Consider the following 23,275-nt stretch of genomic DNA (forward strand, 5'->3'; position numbering starts at 1 on the left):
CACAGCAACAACCTTTCTCAACACTGCAAGGGCCAAACCCACAGCAAAGGTGCTATACTAGATGCGATCATAGCACATAAAGATTCCCTCAAGGTCGTTGACATCCTTCCTGTTGACTGGTCAGATCATCACATCATCCTTTTCCATCTCAACTTTATCCCCCAACCCACTCCCCATCCCAAAAAATACTTTAGTTGGAAAAGAAATGTCAGCCAAATCCCCTTATCTACCCTTGAAGAAAAAATCACCTCTCTTCTTCCCCCCCCCTCGACCATCCTCTCCACGACGGACTTAACCACCCACTACAATTCAACTATAACTACCATATTGGATCAGCTTGCCCCTCTAAAACTGAAAAAACTGCGAAATATCCCATCTAGAGCTTGGTTCAACAATGACCTCAACTCTGAGAGAAGACAACTCAGAGCCACGGAAAGACTTTGGAGATCTGACCCCTCCTCCACCCACTTAGATCAGCTCAGATGTGCACGTAGAAGGTACAAAAAACACATATATATTGAAAAAAGATCCTTCTTCCAGAATACCCTTGACAGAGCCAAAAACCGTCCGAAAGAGCTCTTTAACATCATTAAACAACAAACGACCAAACCTACTCCCAACCCCTTACCCACCACTGAGACCACCTGCGTTAACTTTGCCAACTTCTTCAACGATAAAATCACTGAGATTGAACGTTCTTTAGCAAGGGACTCTCCCCCCAACATTGTGCCCCTCCTCCCATCCACTGTCAATCTTACCCCCACTCTATACCCCTCCGACAACTCTTCCCCCCTAACCGAGATCACTCTCCCCACCCGGTCGCATCGGCCGGCCCCTGCCAACTGGAGTTCTTTCCAACCCCTCCTGGTATCGGACATCTCCAAACTCATGTCCTCCTCCAAAACCTCCTCCCACCTAGCTGACCCCCTCCCTTCCTCCTTGGCAAAAAAACTCCACCAGTCCCTCTCCCCTACTTGGACAACGATCATCAATAGCTCCCTTCAGACTGGCGTGTTCCCTGACTGCCTAAAACTAGGCCAAATCACGCCAATTTTGAAGAAACCTGGAGCAGACCCGAACAACCTCCACAACTACAGACCTGTCTCCAACCTTCCCTTCCTGGCCAAAATTCTCGAAAAATGTGCTCTCCAACAATTAACCCAACATATTGACTCCAACAGCCTCCTAAACCCTCTTCAATCTGGCTTCAGGAAAGGCTGCAGCACTGAATCCGCCATCCTCAACATTGTAGATGACCTCCTCATCTCTCTTGACTCTGACAGACCCTGCCTACTCATTCTCCTTGATCTTACAGCAGCCTTAGACACTGTCGACCATAAACTCCTTCTCGACTCCCTCCAAAAGAGAGTAGGCATTGAAGGCACTGTCCTCCGCTGGTTTTCCTCCTTCCTACAAAACCGTACACAACTAGTAAAGCTTCTAAACTCGACCTCGCCCACCTCCCCCATTACCAGAGGGGTCCCCCAGGGTTCTGTCCTCTCTCCAACCCTCTTCAACATCTACATGGACCCTCTTACCACTATCCTCACCCGAGCTAATATCCCCTTCCACCTCTATGCGGATGACACGCAACTCTATATTGAACTATCTTCCTTAGATGACATCCACCACCTGAACAATACCCTTAAAGAAGCCCTTTGCTGGCTCTCTCATAACCACCTCAAACTCAATCATGAAAAGACGGAAATACTCCTCCTCTCGAAATCTAACCAGCTTCCTCAACTGCAAGAATGGCTAAAATCTATTGACGCCCTTAAATGCACTCTCTCCCCATCTACCACGGTCAAATCCCTGGGAATCTCTCTGGACTCTAACCTGACCTTGCAGGACCATATTAAGTCAAACGCTAATAATGCCTTCCGCAGCCTTAAACTTCTTCACAAAATCAAATCCTTCATACCCCACGATGACCTCAAACAGGCCACTCAAGCACTGGCACTCTCAAGACTAGACTATGGGATCTCTATCCTCACTGGCACGGCCAAATCCCGACTCGCCCCTATGAGGTCCACTCTTCATGCAGCAGCCAGACTAGTGACAGGAACTAACAAATTTGACCACATCTCCCCAGCCCTGAAGAACCTGAAATGGCTCTCGATTGAGGCCCGCTGCCTGTTCCGCACTGCCTGCCTGACACACAAAGCCCTTCACACTGGAAAACCTGAATACCTCGCTAACAAGCTAGTGAAAGCTGGTCAAACCAGATCTCTGAGAAGCACAAACTCTCTCCTCCTCCTCCTTCCGAAACCCAACAAGCAAAAAACTCGATCATGCTCCTTCTCTAACAACGCTCCGAGAATATGGAACTCCTTACCCATCCACATCAGATCTAACACCTCCCACCTGTCCTTTAAGAAACTACTGAAAGAATTCCTCCTAAACCACCCCTCTCATTAATAAGGGTCTCTCCCTCTCCACCCCCCCTTCCCCGAACTGCCACCCTTCTATCCGTGAGAACCCACTTGTACCCCCATTGTACAAAATGACTCTTGACTTGTTGTGTTTCTTATGTTTATTCTTATGTTTATCATGTTTATTCTTATGTTTACTTCCTGTCATGCTGTAAAGCGCTCTGTTACCCTCTCGTTCTTGCTAGCGCTATAGAAAACTCTTAAAAAAAAATAAAAAAATAAAAAAATACATCACTCCTGGGGTGCCGTTGCCAGGTAGCAATAAGGAAGTGGACTGTGCTATGAACACATATTGATGTGGCACAAATGCAAACTGCACACTGCTGCACACGCTTAAAGAGCCAATTGTCCATCAAAATAGCATATGTACATGGAGATGGCCCTTCCTGCACAGATATATCCACCTCCACAAGGCAGTTAGCCAGGTTCCCTGGAGCAAGTTCGGTAGTGTAGGTGCATGGTTGCACATGAGCTACTGGCAGAGGGAACAAAAACAAAAAAGTTTTACCTAGAACCAAGTCACACATGGGACAATTGTGCATTGTCAATACTGAACACCTCAGTGCTGCCAACTTATGGAGATGTTATGTGCATTGTCACCTAGCCAAATCAAAGGGCCTCACTGTTGCATTTCATCTGCAATGACATGTGTCTAAATGGATGGGAATTCCAGGCCATGTAGTGCAACCATGATACCACCACATCGGAATCTATTGTGTGTGTGGAAGTATCATTTCCCCTCGAGTGAAAGCACACTAAAACATTTTGGACACTACACAATGCATGGTACATACATACTGACCAACAGTTTGGAAAAAACAACATAGATCCCAGGTCAATTAGCCAAACACAAGTTGTCAAGTAAAACAACCCACAGCAGAAAAAACCTCACAGAAGCCCAGGATCTCACACAATACCACAAACACCTATGAGTCACAGACGACACAAGATATCAACTGCCATGCTACATGACATTCCTGTTGCAAGCACTAACAAAATACTCACTCCTATTATCTTTTGCAGCGGATCAGGGTTATGGGATCCAGCATGGATCATGACCCCATTCCCCAACCCAAGCACAGCAGCAGAGCGTGCCTATAATGAGGCACATTAGAGGACACGCACCATTGAGGAAAGGACCTTTGGCATCCCGAAGTCCAGATTCAGGTGCCTAGACATCAAAGGAGGCAGCCTCCTATATGCCCCACACATTGTGTGTAAAATTATACTTACCTGTGCCATCCTGCTCAACATTTGTGTGAGGAGGAACATCCCTCTATATGAGCAAGAGCAAGAACTGTCTGAGGAGGAGGAGAATGGTGCCAGGGAAAATGAGGGGGAACAGCAGAACACAGCTGCAGGAAGGCTCCACAGACAAAAGATTGTACAAAATTTGTTCACTCAATAGACACTCTACACACCTTGTTAAGATATGTAAATAAACACCTTACTTGAGCACACAATCCTGCTCTGGTTTCTTCATTCTCCATCACATGTTCCTTAGGAATGTGAGTATTACCTCAGGGAGCACGTTACAAAGACAAATCTGACTACTTCTGATGCAACATCACATGTGATGCGTATGATTGTAGCGCAAACATCACACACAAATAAAAAATACTCATCTCTTGAATTTCACATATGAAGGACAAAATCAATGGACCACAGCATATGACTCACATCCATGTTGCCAACATGGTCTACTGTAGCACATGACACACAACTATGACATCTCCAATCATAAGGTAAATAAGTGCCCCATGCATGGGGCAGTTGATGTGAAATATCAGTGGAAACAGGAATGTATGAACAGATCCCTGACATTAGTAAGTGTGAGTTTTGCAATCTCTGCAATGATCTTGTGTGACAAGGGGGCCAGGCATCATTTGTGAAAATGAATAGCATGAGTGTCCCAGGAATGACAAGCAATGTTCACAACACATGCCCTGCGCAGTCCATCCCTGGAAATAAGTCCTGCCACTGCCCTGTGTTACGTCTCTGCCCTCCCACCTCTAGGGGGCGCTGTAAACTGACTATCTGTACCCTGGGAATCATCATTAACACTTACCAAGAGTCCCTTTCTGACTCCTGTTTGCTTTCCTTTTCCATATGGCATGCTATAGAAGAACTACAGTACCTTGCATGGACTTCAGGTCCCATAATGCACTGCCTTGTAGTCGGCAAGACCTGTAATCTTCTGTCTATTGCTTCCTATGGGAAAGTGTGGTTGTTCCTTAATACTGGATTCTCTCCTCCAGGACTTGTGAGAGACTGAAGCTGCACACACCTGTGACCTCTCTTGTGCAGCCCAGCCATGTGACTCTGCCCTAGCCTTGCTGCTGCCTGGAAGTGCTTATGAGCTGCCATTCCCTGAAGCTCCTCGTCCTGCATTGGAGTACGATTCCTTTGTGTTCCAGACCCCTTGTTGGATTGTGTTACAGTCCTGATTCAGCCTGAACCTGCTCTCTGTTTACCCAGAACTGTTCCTGCTTGTTCCAGTCAGAGTCTGCTCCCTGTTTCTCAGCCTTGTTCATGTTTGTTTCTGCCAGAGCCTGCTTTCTGTTTCCCAGACCTGTTTCCAGCCTTTGCGTCAGCCTGAGTCTGTTCCCTGTTCCTGGCTTTGCCTCCTAGTTAGTTCCTTCGCTTTCTGTTTCCTCTTGGGTTATCATGCCTGGTAAGTGTCCTATCAGTCCTCACCTGTGTAGAAGTGTTTTCCTTTGTGCTTGGGTTGGCACCTGGTTTCCAGAAGGTAAATCCAGCCCCTATCCTTTGTCTAGTGTTGCATGAAGTCTTTAGTGACTAACAGTGAAAGTGTGCTATGGCTGTATTCCAGGAATTCCCACTGTGTCTCCAGCCGGACCCACAAGGGCTAGTCTCATGTATGTAAGTAAAATCCTTGTTTGTGCCCTAAGGGTCCAGACACAGAATCACTTCTGCTGCATCCTTTCTATGGGGCTTGCGTGGTGACTATCTGTAAGATTAATCTACACAGAGGCACTGACGTTCCCTGTTGCTGTGGAAAGTTCTGAGCCCTACCATGTGTACAACCTTAGTGTTTGTCCATTACTTCCATATTTGTTCACACTAAGGTTGCTCTGCCTTCACCTTTCTGTTTTCTCTGCCTTAACATAGCTGCCCTTTCCCCTTGTATGCCTTTAGCTGCTCTTATGCTTTGGTACACTACCTCCTTGCAAGATACTCTGTGAACTCATGGAGTGCCCTTAACAGAGTCCTGACTAGACCCGTACGAAACCGTGACACCATGGAGCCCAATCCTGACATAGGGTACACATACCCACACATTTGAACTGGACACTTCAGTGGAATTCACATCTGAAAATATGTGAATACATGCAGCCAGGGCAGCAGGTACACCACAGCAACACAAGTAACATAGGTAATTGTAATGAGTCAAACTGACATGTACCACACATTTTATGGGTGGAATTAAGGCACAGTGTCTCAAACACAGTATGTACCAAACATGTACACATGTCAGACATTCGTGTAGTCGACACACAAGTCACCATAAAGTCGTAACCAACAATTAATGACATGTGAGGGGTAACATATTCTACATAGCACTCATCAGCCATCCTCAATCATACCTGAGTTTTGTTTGTCGTGTGAAATGTAATGTCAAATAACTACACACATCACATGAGTCAACACATATTACAAACACATATCATGACTGTTGTAGATCACTGATTGCCATCAGATGTAGATACACATTTGGAACACATTCATACATTTGCATGATGTCCAGTGTATTGCATGAGGTTCCTTCAGAAACACACATATTGTTGTTACAAATCATTCACACCCAAAACACAAAGTTGCATGCTCTAACACATGTGGCCCACCAATAGACCACACACTGCTGGCCATACTATCCTATCTTCATGTTGATACAGGGTGCATGCATGTTAGATATTGGAAAATCATGCAATCACAGATTGAGCAAATGTGCATGTGGTGCGCAGGTGGAATTCACGATAAGGGCCCATGTATGGTTAGTTTGCGGGATTTTTCAACGTATTAGCAGAGTTTTGCATCAAAAAGTATAAATCTGGCCCTCTGTTTATTATCCTTTTCTTTTAAAGGGGGGAGCACGGGGTGATGAGCAGCAAGGGGGAGTGTCCAGCACTCCCCCTCATTGCGCATGTATGTTTGGCCGGCCTGAGATGGCCGGCCAAACGTACATGCGCAGTAGGCTGTCTGCAGACCAAGAGCCTGCACAGGCTTCCAGTCAAACGGCAATGGACAAAGTATTTATGCAGTACGAAAACAGTAATAAAATCAAAACACCAAACAATAAAAAAATCAGAAAAGTAATCAATAGAGTAAAATGTAATAATCAAAATTACATCAAAATTAAAAAATCCTATAAAGGGAACCAGGAATATGAATTCTCAACTATGTAAGTAAACATAGCTCCTAATTTCCAATGATAGTCTATAAAAGTGGCAGAGTGAGACCGAGGCATGTGTTAAGTCCGACTGTGATGGAACGCTGACAGATATACCAAGCAGGTACGACCTGGTGAAAGACTTTACCTTTTAATTTAGTCTTTTTAATGATGGACTTCAAAATTCCCAAATAGGGCAAGCCTGAAGCTGTCTTGAAATGGACACCTTTACCATAAGGTCCCCCGGATGGCTCCAGAAGTCCAAAAATGTTCTAGGTGCTAATTGTTCAGGGTTTCTGGAGCAGCTACTCTAGGTCACTTCTAAGGATCCCAGTATCTAAAGGACAGAACTAACGGGCAGGACTCACTTGAGCAAAGGCGCAGCCCAGGCTCATTTAGCACTGGTCACATCAGGAAAAGCCCTGTTGTAGCTTTTTGTGTCTCTGTAGCCATATAGCAGGTCCGCCAGCTGACTCTTGGAGTCCAGTATATTTGCCCTGAGTACAAGAGTAAGTAGATCCATTGGTTCACAGCTCATCTCAGGGTACAGCCAGCCGTGTTCAATCTTCTTCTGAACTACCACAGGTCCAGAGAGTGTTTTAAGGATGGTGCCTTCAGATGTGATATTTTTCCTTGCTACCAGGTAGTTAGTGGGTGTGTCTCGTGGACCCTCCTTAATCAATGGATAGAAGTTCCCAGGGGCAACTCTACCCATTTTTGCAGCACTTCCTGTTTGCCCTACTGTAAACAAATCCAACAGTGCACCTTACTCCCTAATTCCAATATGGGGAAACTCTTCTCCCCTTGTGCAGAGCCTGTGTGCCCATCCAGAAGTGTGGCCTGGGAAATGAACAGTCTTCTTCTATGTGGCCACTCAAAACAGGTTCTGGGGGTAGATTACCTCCCACATGCTTTGATACTTGCATGACCAGAGGGGCAAAAGGCTGCTTCCTTCCGGTCTCCCTTTACATTCACTTATGAAAGGACAGATCCCTTTTCACGTTAATGGAGTTACTCACTCCAACCTGATAAGTCTTCCTGCAAAGGGAAGAAAAGTACCTCCTTGTATCCAGCCATTGTCCCTGTTCTGGGAACAATTTTAACATCACATTCACCCCTAATTCAGGTCAAGTATAGGCCGGGTACTTGCTGGAGAGGTAATTTAAATTAGCCTCTCGCAGCTTCAAAAAGTGTAAAGATAACTTTCAAAAGTTACATATTGCTTACATTTAGCAAAAATCTGACATTAGATTGCATTTTTATTAAATGTAAAAATAAGACCAATGCAGTCAGTAGATGAACCTAAATTAAGCTACAGCTTAGCAGTTTTGCTTGAGGACTCATATGAATAATATTGTAATTATTAATATTTATCCCCTCTGACATTACTAAAGAGCAGAGCTTAGTATTTATTCACTCTGGACCAACTAGATCTCATTCTTGAGCATCATGAGCAGAGCTTAAATTGTACTCATTGGTAATTTTAACCAATACCTGTTCCCGCATGCAACTCCTCTGTAACTGAAGATTTGTGGGATATGTGCCTTGAAATACAATCTCCAGTTAAAAACATATCCACTGTTCCTCAGATGATGTGTTCCTTGAGAAGGAACCTTATATACAACCTACTACATGACCTAGGTTTATCATGCCTTAAACAGTATATTGGTAATGGACCAACAGGTAAAATATACATTTCAGTCTACAAATCGAACCAGTGTTCTTGATTATACTTCTTCATTACTCCAAATATTACATGTGTAACACCATTTAAATTCAGTCTCAATGTGAGAGTGATTATACTCATTAGGTGATTACACTAGACTTAAACTATCAGCATTTTAAACTAAGACAAAATATTAATAGCAGCTCTTCTATCGTTGTAATTATCAAAAAATTAAAATTGGTTTTCAACCTTTACCTAAGTTAGAAAAAAGCACATTTTTTGTCAACCGGTGTACATCTATTTGACCGGATGCTTCCAACCTTCCAAAGATTCCTTAGGGACTGAACATGGCTTTCCTACCTGCTTCCAATTACACGTTAGCACTGATTAAATGCAATAAAATAATCCAATCCTATGGGAGAGGTAGGCCTTACATGAATGAAAAACAGATTTGTGAGTTTTTCACTACCGGGACTTAAAAATACATGTCCAACTTTTTACTTACAATGCATCCTGCCCTATGGGCTGTTTAAGGCCTACCTTAAAGGTGACATATGTATTAATAAGGGAATTTTAGGTTTGGCAAGAAGGTTATATTGCCCAGTTGAATTGACAGTTTGAAGCTACTGGCTGGCCGCAATGGCAGTCCTCAGACATGTTTTACAGGGCTACTTAAATGAGTGCTACAATGAGTGCTATAGACCCACTAGTAGCATTTAATTTACATACTCTGTGTATATGATATACCACTTTACTAGGGATGTATACATTAAATATGCCAATCAGGTGTAAACTATTTTTTTCATGTGTTAGAGAGTGAGCACCAGCACTTTAGCACTGGGAGCAGGGACTAAGTGCACAGAGTTGTAAGACCAACAAAATAAAATTCAGAAAAATAGGAGGACCAGGGCAAAAATGTTGGGGGAAGAACACCTTAAATCTGACAGACCTAACAGTAGCTCACCAGCTGCTTTTTAGAGGAGCCTGGTCTACGTTCTCTGCACTTGTTCACATAGTCCAAGGTTTGGCAAATGCTGTGCACATCAGTGACGGTGGGTTATGAAGCATGAAGATAGTTGCTGTGGTACCTTCTGATAAGGTGGACTATATGTGCAGATACATGGGATCGAAAACAATTGTACACTCAATGCTAGAGTGGATGCAGAGCAATCCTTTAGGGAAAGTCACATTCCTGGACATTTGAAGGACTATTCGTTAAAATAGTTCATTGTCATGAATTGTTCCTGTATTGTAAAGGACTATGGGTCTGATGTAAAGTTTGGTTTAAGGGCTACTCCATCAGAAGAGTGACAAATATCCTGTCCACCTCATTACAAGTGCATATTATTCTGTAAAAAGGCAGAAATAAACCTCATACAAACTGTTGCTAGGCTGCTATGTCGCTAACCAGCCTAGCATCATTTCTGGGCCACTTCCCTACTGCCATCCCCCCTGGCTGGCATCTTTTTCTTAGACTCTAGTAATTCCTTAGCCCCAGCGTGTGCCATTCCATATATATGGTGCCCGGCTGCCGCTAGCAGGTGCTATGGATTTTGACGCAAAACTGCACTAGTGCCCTTTGTGAACTGTCTGAAAGGAATACATAAACCCCTACAGTGGAGCCATTTACAGTCATGTGACCCAGGACACTGGCAGAATGCACAAATGTTTAGGACAAGAAAATTACAAATTTCTAAAAGTGACATTTTCGGGATTTTGACTTAAAATCCAACTTTACATTTAAAAGAGAATTCTAAATTATAATTCATTTGAGTCTAAACAGCATACCTCTATCTGCTCCCAATTCAAAGTTAGCAATTATTAAATGTAATAAGGTAACACAGCATTATTCAATGAGAGATAGGCCTCACCACATTGAAAAATAAATTTAGGAGTTTTTCACTGCCAGGACATGTAAAATTAAGTTCACACGTCCTATTCTTAATTACCATGTGCCCTACTGTGGGAGCTGTTAAGGCCTATCTTAGGGGTGACTTATAAGTATTAAAAAGGAACAGTTAGATCTGGCGAAAGGTTTATTTTGCCAGGGTAAAGTGGCAATTTTAAAACGGTACTACTGGCTGCAATAGCGTGGCTGAAACATGCTTTAAACTGCAACTTTGGTGGGCAGCGCAATGAGTGCTACAGACCCACTAGTAACATTTAATAAACAGGCTCTAGGTACATGTAATACTATTTACCAGGTACTTACAAGTAAATTAAATATTCCAAGTAGATGTAGGCCAATGTTACCATGTTTTAAGGAGAGGGCACACACACTTTAGAATCGAATAGCAGTAGTAAAGCCAACAAAACACATTTGTTTGTTGGGGGGGGGGACATTTGGGGGACTACCAAGGGCAAGTCTAACAGTAATTGATTGTCCCAATTTGTTTTTAAAAAAGGGAATCAGTCTCTAAGTACTACTGGCCTATCACAAAACTCATTGCAATGCTAAAGTTAATGTGAAGAAACTAGGAAATTGTGCAGAAGAGAACTGCATCCTGCGCGATATACAATCTTGCTTCTACAAAGGGCTTGGCACCATAGACCAATGTTTGAATCTGAACCTTCTAAATCAGTAAATACACCATGGCAAAAAAGGGATCCATTTACTTGGCGTTTAAAGATCTATTGAGTGCATTTAACTGCATAGGTCATTCTACGTTGTGGGCACTAGTGGCCATGATGAGGTTAATGATTCTGTAGGATACTTCCTGAGACAGCTGTACACTGCATTATTGTCAGTGTGCACTAAGGTAGCAATGGGAAATGCACTGAGCTGTTTGAGAATAGTGGGGGAGTAAGGACAGGGTGCCTCCTACGCCAATTCCTTGTAAAATTATACATAAATAACATTGGGAATTTTTTAGTGGCTAAAGCCAGCTACAGGTCAAAAATAGGTATCTGTCCCCTACGCCTGCTGCTTGCACGTGGAGGGATAGGATTACAATGCCTTCTAGATAACTTTATTATTTTCATGACCAAAAATACATCTGAGGGTTAAATCTCAGTAAAACACATACAGTGATTATTGGACCTGCTAAGAATAGAGCTAACAAGCATTTTATAAATGGAGAAAAAATATCCAGCATAGATACTTTACTTTTTCTAGGTTTGCACTTTGATTCTCAGATCAATTGGGACCACCTGAAGGAAATTAGAAAGCTATATTTGAAAAAATCAATTGCTGCAGTGTTTAGATTTGCTTCCAGGCTGGCCTGAAGACTCTACGGAATATGACTGCTATATACACAATTAAATGTGAATCTGTTGCCTGTATGGTGCAAGCATTTGAGGCTATTCAAACATAAGCATTTTTCTGAAGTTCACAATTCTCTGTGTCGTAAAAATGTTAGGTGTACCTACAAGCTGTGCATCATTGATATGTCACTTGGAATTCGGTATGCCACATACAGAAGACTGCATTAAATTATCTCCTTTACTAATATAGCGCTTTATCTGGACTAAACCAGCAGCAGCACTTAACAGAGATACTGTACGTCATAGCTTAAAATTGAATGGATACCATGGCTACCATGGATAGCAAACATAAGAAAAACATGTTACAATGTAGGAATGATGAGATGACGAGGAATACCTGATGAGAGTAAGTAAAATGCTCCTTGCCGGGATAAGAACAAAAGATAGGGCAATTGGTGATTGTTAGAAATTGGGGGCTTCATTTACAAGGCCTGTGGTGCAGGGCGGCTCAGCAAGTGCCTTGCTACACTGCCCTGCGCCATGGGGCAGAAATGTGCTGTATCTACAAGATAAGGTGTATTTCTGTCCTCTCCCCATGTGCTGGCATGGAAATTGCTGCCATGCGCCAAGGCAGGCCCCTTTGCTCCATGGTGCAAGGATGCCTGCGTTGTTGTGATGATTGTTTTGGGGCAGGAAGGGGCACCTTCCTACACAAAAACATTTACAAGAAGTGTTTTCCTTTTTCTATGTGTTCTGCAGAAAAAATGGGGAGAAATGAAGATATTTCTCCCCTTTGCGTAACTCTTATGCCACCACTGAGGTTGCGCAGGAATCTGATGCATTCCCATGCTTGTAAATCTGGTAATGCTTCAGATTCCTTCAGGTTCCATGGGTGTTGCTTGGGGTGTTCCCATGCATAGGCACACCCCAAGCAACACCCATGGTATGCCCCTTTCATGCAGTGTTATGTGTGAAAGGGGTCTATATTTACAAGTCTATGAGAAGCCACACAAGGTGGCTTTGTATGACCTGACACACTGTGCCACAGGAGCATCAAAACAAATGACGCTCCAGTAGAATAGTTTGCCACTAGTGCCTTGTAAATGAGGCCCCGCTTTTCTAGTGGGCAGAGATATGTACCATGTTCAAGCAGGAACTACAATCCTATTCACGCTAAGCCACAAACATACCCTAGGTTACCCTGTGCTCACCCTCTGGTACACAGCATTCAGGCTTAATTTAAGAGATGATGTTTAATTATTTGTGCAACACTTCAAACAGTAAAACAATAAAAACACCATACAAAAATAATCCACAGCAGGTTAGAAAAATGGAGATTCATTTAATAAATAAAAAAAGACCAAAACAACAAAAATCCAACAGGTAGAACTTGAAATATGAATTTTTAAAGAATAAATGCAAAACAGTGCTTAGAAGCAATGAGAGGTTAAATGGGACATCTGGTCACACAGAACCAGGATAAAGTAACAAATTCAGGCCAACTGTGATGGAACGCTGGCCGGATACAAGAATCCATTTGGGCCCTCTGAACCAAAGTAGCTTGATCCGAAATGCATTGTTGTCGATGAAGATGCGAGGTGCAGGTGAAGCAATGTGTCACTGTTGAGCCATGCAGTGGATGAGATGTGTTGATTTTCTTCATGCAGCTATGGCGATGCGTCATTTCTGAATGTGACACACTGGTTCTGAATGTGATGCGCAGATGCTGTAACTGCAGTAGATGATGCGTTGATTCCAAAAGGGGTGTATAGTTCCGGAGGTGATGCGATGGGTCCACTCTCCGCAACGCGAGGATGCGTTGGCTCCAACCCATGCAAGGCGAAGGCGAAGATGCACCAATTCCAATGAGGATGCATGAGTTCTGACTGGAATACCACTTTATACCCACTTACAAGGACCCAGGACTGGGATAGCACCACTTGGCAGGGCAAGACTTGAAGCAAGCAAAGCCAAGGTGGTGTTGAAGGGTGATATGAAGTCTTATGTGTCCCTTAGAGTTTAGAAAATAGGAGACCAGTCAGCTGGCCCTAGGAGTGATTCTAGGTTCTGGGTTGTAGAGATGTAGGTCCTGTCCTTCCTATCCCCAGGCAAAGGGGACAGCAGGCAGCAGGTCAGCATGGCAAAGCAGGAGTCTAACAGAGTAGCAGTCAGCGGACTGGCATTCCTTGTAGCAGCAGAGCGTTCCTTCTTCCTAGCAGAGTATCCACAAGTCCAGAGGTCTACTGAGATGATGGTGTCAGTGGTCCAGTATGTATACCTAGTTGGGCCTTTGAATTGGGAGAGACTTCAAAGAAAGGTACTCCCTTCATGACCTGGCTCCATACTCCCTACTGGGGGTACGCAGTCCTTTGTGTGGGGACAGGACACTGCCTTTTCAGGTATACGTGTCAACCCCTCCCTCCTGTTCTGCCTAGGATGGCTCAACAGTCACACCTATGTGTGTGGCTCTCTAGAGGGAATGCACACGCCCAGCTGTCACCCCGTGTACTGGAGAGAGGCAGCAGACATAAAATGGTTGAAGTTAAAAAATGCCAACTTTCAACAAGTGGCATTTTGACAATTACAATTTAAATTCTGACTTCATCATAAGTTGTGATTTTTAATTGTGATTTCAGAGACACCAAGCTTGGGGGTCACATCTCTTCTCAATTGGAATTTACACTTACAAAATGTAATAAGATCATCTCATTGTTATCCTATGGGAGAAATAGGCCTTGAGGTAGTGAACATGGATTTTTCACTACTAGGGCATGTAAAACTTAAAAGTATATGTCCTACTTTTTAAATACACTGCACCCTGCCCATGGGCTGTTGTGAAAAGGGGGCTCTTTTGACTTGGGAACCCCCTACTTTGTGCCTAGAAAATGATCTGGTTTCGAACAGCAAATGCCCTGGGTCCCTGCTAAACAGGTCCCCAGGGCCAGATCTCTTTCCCCAAAACTGTACTATGGTTGGCACTTCAGCCACCCTTCTAAGTTCCTAGTAAATGGTACTCATGGTACCCAGGGCATGGGTATTGAAGTTGGCCCCCAAGAGCTAGAGCACTAATTGTGCCACTCTGAGAGGCCCCATACCAACCTCATTCAGACTGCCATTGCAAGTGCATTACAAAGTGTATTTAAAAGTTGCAAACTCAACATGGCACTCACTAAGAGTGCCATGCCCACTAACACTGTCTGCCATATAGATGTCACCCCTCTGGTAGGCCTTCCAGCCCTAAGGCAGGATGCACTATAATGCATGTGGGGGCATATGTGTGCATGAACAAATATGCCCCTACTGTGTCTTTGCAAAACCTTAAGACATAGTAAGTGTACAGGGAAGCCATAGCAAATGCATGTGCTGGACACTGGTCATTCCCCAGATACATGATGGGCTCTCTGAATACTGGGTTGGCTGGTATCAAACAACTCAGAATATTAAACCCACACCGACCCCAGTGTTAGATTTATTATTACATGTATCCAGAGAGCACCTTAGAGGTGCCCCCTGCAAAACCGAACAACCCTGAAGGTATCACTCTCCTGCAATCTACAAGCAAGAAATCAGTGAAGTCCAGTTCACTGGCTGGCCGTTGACCAACTAACTTGACCTAACAGCCTGACCAAAATCCATACACTAGACCTAAAGGACAAACCCTACCAGTGTGCCAAGTATGATGGCACTGTGACTTTCAGGGCCTGAGATGTACCATTGCCCTGGGTACTGGACCCCCAGTGTTGGACACCCGGAAGCAAAGTGCACTCCGGATGCCCAAAAACCCAGAAGCAAGCATCAGTCAAGAAACTTCAGGACACCCAAGAACCATCCCCCAGAGTGGCCCTGCTGACCTGCAATCTACCCTTCAAGTGACCTGCTCCTTGCTCCAAGGACTCCCTGACCGTTCCATTCATTCCTAAGGTGTGCAATTAATAACAAAAAGTATTTATTTTCTAAACTTTGAAAAATCATAATGGAAGAAGTACTTACTATACATTGATGAAATTGGTTTTAATTTGTTTTATAAAAATCTGAAGAATTTTCATAAATTGGTCTTGAGTTATTCTTCCAAGTATGTGTCCACATTTATTGGTACTGTGAGTACAACAAATGATTAGCACATCTCCAAGATAAGCTTAACTGCTTGCACACAGTACCACTAAAACAGAGTATCAGGTGGTCTGCTTTTAACTCTGGATACCAAGGTGGGAGTGCATGTCTTTTTCGAACACTATATTGAGAGCCAGCCTTCTACACGGGGGAACATTTTTGTATCAAAAAGGAAGGTCTGGCAAGAGGTTTAACATGCCAGTTCCACATGGCAATTGAAAACTGCACATGCAGGCTCTCCAGTGGCAGGCCTGGGACATGGTTAGGGGCTACTTAATTGAGTGGCACAGTCGGTGCTACAGGCCCATTAGTAGCCTTTTATTCACACGCCTGGCACATGTAGTGCAGTAGGAACTTACAAGTAAATTAAATATGCCAATTGGGTACGATCCAATGTTACCATGTATGAAGGAGAGAGCACATGAAATTTAGCACTGGTTAGCGTGTCATTTACAAGCCGCCTGAGCCGCTGTAGCGTAATTGTTTCTGATGCTACAGTGGAACAGTCTCCGCTGCATGTCGTATTTACAAACTGGCACAATGGGACTATTGCACCAGTTTGTACACCCTTGCACCACATTATACCTGCGCTATGTATAATGTATGCAAGGGAGGTGTTCCCCCAGAAGGAAGCCTTTAGGAATAGCGCAGGGAAATATACAAGATTTCACTGTGTCATTCTAGCATATTTTTTTAACTCCTGCTCAGGGCAGGCGTTAAAGTGACGCTGTGCTTTGTTCTATGGGCCTCCCCGTGCTTTGCTGGACTAGAGTCAAAACTTTTGACGCTAGTCCAGCACACCACCACAACTGCACCAGATAATCTGATGAAGCTGTGCTAACGAATGCCATGGAGTGCTATTTTGCAAATACATAGCTTCCATGGTGTTGTTAGTGGGGTGCCAGTTTCTTGTAAATGAGGCCCTCAGTGTCCTAAAGCCAACAAAAATGAGGTCAGAGAAAGAGGAGGAGAAAGGTCAAAAGTCTAAGGTGAGAGGGCCATTTTACAACAGTGGAGAACAAAAAGCAACAGTTATGACACATGCATCACTGCTAACAAATTATCAAATGCTGCCATATATTACAACGGTTACAAATATGCAACATTGGTTTGTTGTTCCAAGATTTCCTTTGAATATTTCACACCTATTAGCTGCCTTTCCAGAACTGTATGATGCAAGAAAGATACTACTGGCGTGCACTTTTGATATTAACTCAAGGTAAAGCGTTTAACTTTGCCATTTTTCTGTTTTGTTTATTTCATCCCTAGTAAGCAATATATTATTCAGATGCTGAAAGATTTCAATTTTTGCACAATGTAGACTGTTTTTTTTAATATATTTACAGCTATTACATGCTAGTTACATGTGGCAAGGCAGAAAGATTAGTTGATCTATAGTTTTTTGCAATGTATACATTTTACGTTTTCTGTTTTTTTTAATTGATTGGGTTTTTTGGTGTATGATGTAAACAAAGGTACATTTTACTTATATGGATTATGTTATTGTAACTATATTTTTTGTATCATTATGTCTTTTATAGTTCAAATAGTAACCAAATAATGTTGGACTGATTCATTGACAAAAAATAACACAACTAGTTATAAAAGTAGTAGCAAGTGAGAGGATGTTTTAGAGTAGCACATATGTGATGTTTGACAAACAATGCAGGTGTAAGTTAAGTATTTCCCTTTCCGCATGGTGCAGGCCTGTACCCCGAATGCTTTGACAGAGTCTGTCACCTCATGGTACATGGCTGCCTTCGGTGTCCCATTGAGGTTGAATGGAGGAAGCCCAAGTTGTGTAGTTGTTTGAAGTGTTTTATAACAGGCTTTACTAAAAGGGCTGTCTTCTCAGTACAATTGATTTCCCTCCTCATAATGGAGGTCTGCATGCTTCTCCTGGGAGAGTTGAGTGCAGGCTGAAGAAGGTGAAGCGATAAAAACAGATCCTCAGTGATCAGTATATATATTGTTGGAAGTCAATATGTGTTGAGTGTATAGAATAGATTTAAGGTGTATGTAATTCTCCTATTCAGTTCCATGCAGAGGTATTCACCCTGGTAGCAGAGGTTCTGCAAAGTGTGTGGAGGTCTGCGCCTGATAGCAGGGGTACTGAAAGTGTGCAGAATGTAGAATAACGACGTAACCACTATTAGTAACTAAGCAGTTGTATTTTACACTTTTTCAGACTCCACCCCAAGAAATGAGGGTGTGGAGACATGCAAGTGTGGCCTTTGTAGTAACTCTAGAATCAAATCTTGGGAATACCGCAAAGTAGTAAAGTTACTGCAAAGTGTAAAAGTAAACTTATGAGTTACTTGCAATTATAAGTTACCTTCGTGATTAGACTCCATAGGTGTTTTGAAAAGGACTCGGTATTCGAAACAAACATTAAAATGTGCCTTTTACCAACTTAAACAAATTCTAAATATACACAAATCATTCCAGTCAGTCCATACTTACCTAGTCCTCATCTGCAAGGCTTAAATCACAGAAATCAGAAGAACACCTGGTCAATTAGCATCCTATTGCTTGCTAAATTAGCAAACCAACACATTGATACTTATACTAATCAACGTTTCTCCTGAATATCATTCTAGGATTATTATTGGGAGCACACAATACGTTTTTGCCGCTCACCCAATGGTGTGTTTACAATCCCCCTGCTGTCCTCATAACATCCATTTGTATTCATTCACAATTCAAAATGTACTTCTTCACCTTACAGGGAATTTAAAATTATAGAAGTAGTTAAAGCTATAAAATCCCCGTCAGCTAAGACTCACTGGCACAATATTTGCCAGTGTCTTATGTGAATGGTCACAGCAGTATCAGTTGATCTGCCATGCCTGCAATCTATACAGATATTTTGGTACACACCTGTTTTCAGCAAATAAGCACAAGTTTTATACTCTGACTCAAAGGTGTTTCCAGACCTGCACTCTGATGGGACATGTCTATAAGACCTGTACTCTAGTGGGCACCCCAACAGTCCTGTGTTTTGGCAAGAAATACCTTTTTAACTGTCCTCTGGCGTAAAACATTTTTCCAGACCTTAGTTGTGGTGAGGGTGAGACAACTGAAGTGGACTTAGCTGAGCAACCATATGGGAGGTGGTGCTCTGGTGAGAACATACTTGTCAGACCTTTTCTCTGGCACCTGCGAAACCTGTTGTCTGGAGGCACAAACATGTGAGACATGTTCTCTAGAACGACACCCTACCAGACATCTCCTCTCACACAGCAGATCTGTAAGACCTGGTTTCTTGAGACATTATTGCATTACAAGATTTCTACCTGTAAGGCTTCATCTCTATATGTACACATCTAGCATGTGCCATGGTGTAGCATGTGTTACCAACATGTGTTGTGGTTGATGCCATCCCTGTCTAACCAATACTTTGGAGAGGCCTATACCTGCCTGATCTATTCTCTGGAGAGAGAAAGACTCAACTGCCTGTCCTGAACTCTTGTGGGACACACCTTTCCTACCAGTACTCTTGTAGAATACACCTATCAAACTTGCATTGTAGTGAGGCATATTTGCCAGAGTGGGACTCTGTTAGCCATGGGGTAAACATGCTAGACCTCTGCTTTGACGGGACATGTATGACAGTCACAGTCAAGTTCACAGTCCTGTCTTCTGTTGTGACTCCTTTGTCATACTCTGTTAGAAATGGGGTTTTTGGTTGGCAGTTAGGTTGCCCTCTGTCCAAGCAAGAACCCTCACTCTAGTCAGGGTAAGTCACACACAATCCAAAATCAGCCTGTGCTCACCCTCCGGTAGCTTGGCACGAGCAGTCAGGCTTAACTTAGAAGGCAATGTGTAAAGCATTTGTGCAATAAATCATACAACACCATAGTATAACACCACAAAAATACACCACACAGTGTTTAGAAAAATATAGAATATTTATCTGGGTACTTGTAGGTCAAAACGATCAAAGTTGCAATACGAATTTGTAAAGATATCACTGAAAAGTGATATCAAGAGTCTTTAAGTCTTTAAAAAGCAATAAAGTGTCTTTCAAGCACAGAGTACCTGGTTTCTGGTGGGAAATCTCCTCAGAGGGCCACAGGAGAAGAGATGCGTGGAAAAAGGGGTGTGTGCGTCGTTTTCCGCTCAGCACACACAGACTTGCGTCGTTCTTTTCCACGCGGGGAAGTCGGGCGTCGTTTTCCGGCGCGCAGACAGTCTCTTTTTGTGGATCGCGAGGATTACCAGATGTCCCGGGTCTGTGCGTGGATTCTCCTGCTTATTTTCCGGCTGCGCGTCGTTCTGCGGGGCTGCGCGTCGAAGTTTCGATCTCACGGTAGGCGTCGCGTCGATTTCTCCTTGGAAGTCGGGCGGCGTTGTCCTTGCGAGGCCGTGCGTCGAAATTTTGGTCTCACGGCAGGCGTCGCGTCGATTTCTCCTTGGAAGTCGGGCGGCGTTGTCCTTGCGAGGCCGTGCGTCAAAGTTTCGCACTCACGGTAGGCGTCGCGTCGATTTCTCCTTGGAAGTCGGGTGGCTTTGTCCTTGCGAGGTTGTGCGTCGAAGTCTCGATCGTCCCGAGGGCGTCGCGTTGATCAGCGTCGGTGTGCGGCGTTTTTCTCGCCGCGAAACAAGCTGTGCGTCGAAATTTTCGGCGCACGGAGCGTCCACGTGAAAGGAAGAAGTCTTTTTGGTCCTGAGACTTCAAGGAACAGGAGGCAAGCTCTATCCAAGCCCTTGGAGAGCACTTTCACAGCCAGACAAGAGTTCAGCAAGGCAGCAGGGCAACAGCAAGACAGCAGTCCTTTGGAGAAAGCAGACAGGTGAGTCCTTTGAGCAGCCAGGCAGTTCTTCTTGGCAGGATGTAGTTTCTGGTTCAGGTTTCTTCTCCAGCAAGTGTCTGATGAGGTAGGGCAGAGGCCCTGTTTTATACTAAGTTGTGCCTTTGAAGTGGGGGTGATTTCAAAGAGTCTCTAAGAAATGCACCAAGTTCCCTTTCAGCTCAATCCTGTCTGCCAGAGTCCCAGTAGGGGGTGTGGCAGTCCTTTGTGTGAGGGCAGGCCCTCCACCCTCCCAGCCCAGGAAGACCCATTCAAAATGCAGATGTATGCAAGTGAGGCTGAGTACCCTGTGTTTGGGGTGTGTCTGAGTGAATGCACAAGGAGCTGTCAACTAAACCTAGCCAGACGTGGATTGAAGGGCACAACAAGTTTTTAGTGCAAAGAAATGCTCACTTTCTAAAAGTGGCATTTCTAGAATAGTAATATTAAATCCGACTTCACCAGTCAGCAGGATTTTAGATTACCATTCTGGCCATACTAAATATGACCTTCCTGCTCCTTTCAGATCAGCAGCTGCCACTTCAACAGTGTATGAGGGCAGCCCCAATGTTAGCCTATGAAGGGAGCAGGCCTCGCAGTAGTGTAAAAACGAATGTAGGAGTTTTACACTACCAGGACATATAACTACACAGGTACATGTCCTGCCTTTTACCTACACAGCACCCTGCTCTAGGGGTTACCTAGGGCACACATTAGGGATGACTTATATGTAGAAAAAGGGGAGTTCTAGGCTTGGCAAGTACTTTTAAATGCCAAGTCGAAGTGGCAGTGAAACTGCACACACAGGCCTTGCAATGGCAGGCCTGAGACAAGGTTAAGGGGCTACTGAGGTGGGTGGCACAACCAGTGCTGCAGGCCCACTAGTAGCATTTAATCTACATGCCCTAGGCACATGTAGTGCACTCTAATAGGGACTTACAGGTAAATTAAATAGTCAATCATGGATAAACCAATCAATAGTACAATTTACACAGAGAGCATATGCACTTTAGCACTGGTTAGCAGTGGTAAAGTGCTCAGAGGTCAAAAGCCAACAACAACAGGTCAGAAAAAATAGGAGGAAGGAGGCAAAAAGTTTGGGGATGTCCCTGTCAAAAAGCCAGGTCCAACATGACCCCCCACCAGCCTAAAGCCAGGGGAGAACAATCACTATCCTGATGTACTTCCCTGTTTGAGGCGACAGAACAAGGACCCAGGCCCACAACAGCAGGGGCATGCTCCAGTTCTTCGCCTTCCTGACTCCCATTGGATCCCTCTGTCCATACTCTCAGGGCCCACTAAGCCCATCCATGGGGAACCTTTCTCCTTTCCTGCGGATACCATCTGTGCAGCACCTAACCTTACTTTGCTCACAGATGTATCCCAGGAGCAGGATAGTACCCCCATGACCAACATAGTGGTGTTGCCCACTCTACCCCTGGGGTGTGACACTTGTCCCCTCCCCAGGGATAATTCTGTCCACCCGGACAGCAAGCCACAGTGATTACTGACAGCCGCCAGGGATGAGAGCCAGGCCCCAGGCCTCTCAAAGCTCTCCAACCACTGTGGCTGTGGAGAGTGGGGGGCGGTAGCCCCAGGTGCTGGGCACCCTTTAACCACTCTCCCTTCCACCAGGTCAGGGATGACAGCCTGAACCTGGTCCTCCCCTCTGGGGCTTTGTACCCTCCCTCCTGGAGCGGTACCCCCAGAGTCCAACATGGCCAGGGGGCTTACAGAAGTCACCCGGTACCATTCCTCCACCAGTGCAGGGCTGTTAACCTGCCACTGGCCCTCCAACCTGGGGTCTGTACCTTCAGGTTGGACTAGGGCCCGGGGTGAGGCTTCCCTCCCCCTGCCCTCCCTTCTGGGGTCCAGCACCCTCCAACTAGGAGTGGCCTCCTCAGAAGACAACATGGTAGGGGCACTGTTATCAGTAGCCCCTCCCTCCAGGTCCGGGGGGACACCCTGAACCTGGTCTTCCAGCCCAGGGTCTGTACCCTCAGACTGGATCACCGCCTGGCAAACCAGGACTTCCTGGGAGGCACACCTACCCCCCACCAGGTCAGAGTTTAACCTCTGCACCTGCCCATTCAACTCAGAGTCACCACCCTGAAGTTGAACAATTGCCTGGCACGCCAGGACTTCCTGGAGGGCACACTGACCCTCCACCAGGTCAGAGTTTAACCTCTGCACCTGACCATTCAACTCAGAGTCACCACCCTGAAGTTGAACAATTGTCTGGCACACCAGGACTTCCTGGAGGGCACACTGACCCTCCACCAGGTCAGAGTTTAACCTCTGCACCTGACCATTCAACTCAGAGTCACCACCCTGAAGTTGAACAATTGCCTGGCGCACCAGGACTTTCTGGGAGGCACACCTACCTCCCACCAGGTCAGAGTTTAACCTCTGAGCCTGGTTCCCCAACCCAGGGTCACCACCCTGAGGTTGGGCAATTGCCTGGCACGCCAGGACTTTCTGGGGGGCACACCTACCCCCCACCAGGTCAGAGTTTAACCTCTGAACCTGGTCATCCAACCCAGAGTCAACACCCTGAGGTTGGACAATTGCCTGGCACAGCAGGGCTTCTTGGGAGGCACACCTACCTCCCACCAGGTCAGAGTTTAACCTCTGAACCTGGGTATCCAACCCAGGGTCA

This window comes from Pleurodeles waltl, chromosome 3_1, assembly GCF_031143425.1.
Source record: "Pleurodeles waltl isolate 20211129_DDA chromosome 3_1, aPleWal1.hap1.20221129, whole genome shotgun sequence".
Taxonomy (NCBI): domain Eukaryota; kingdom Metazoa; phylum Chordata; class Amphibia; order Caudata; family Salamandridae; genus Pleurodeles; species Pleurodeles waltl.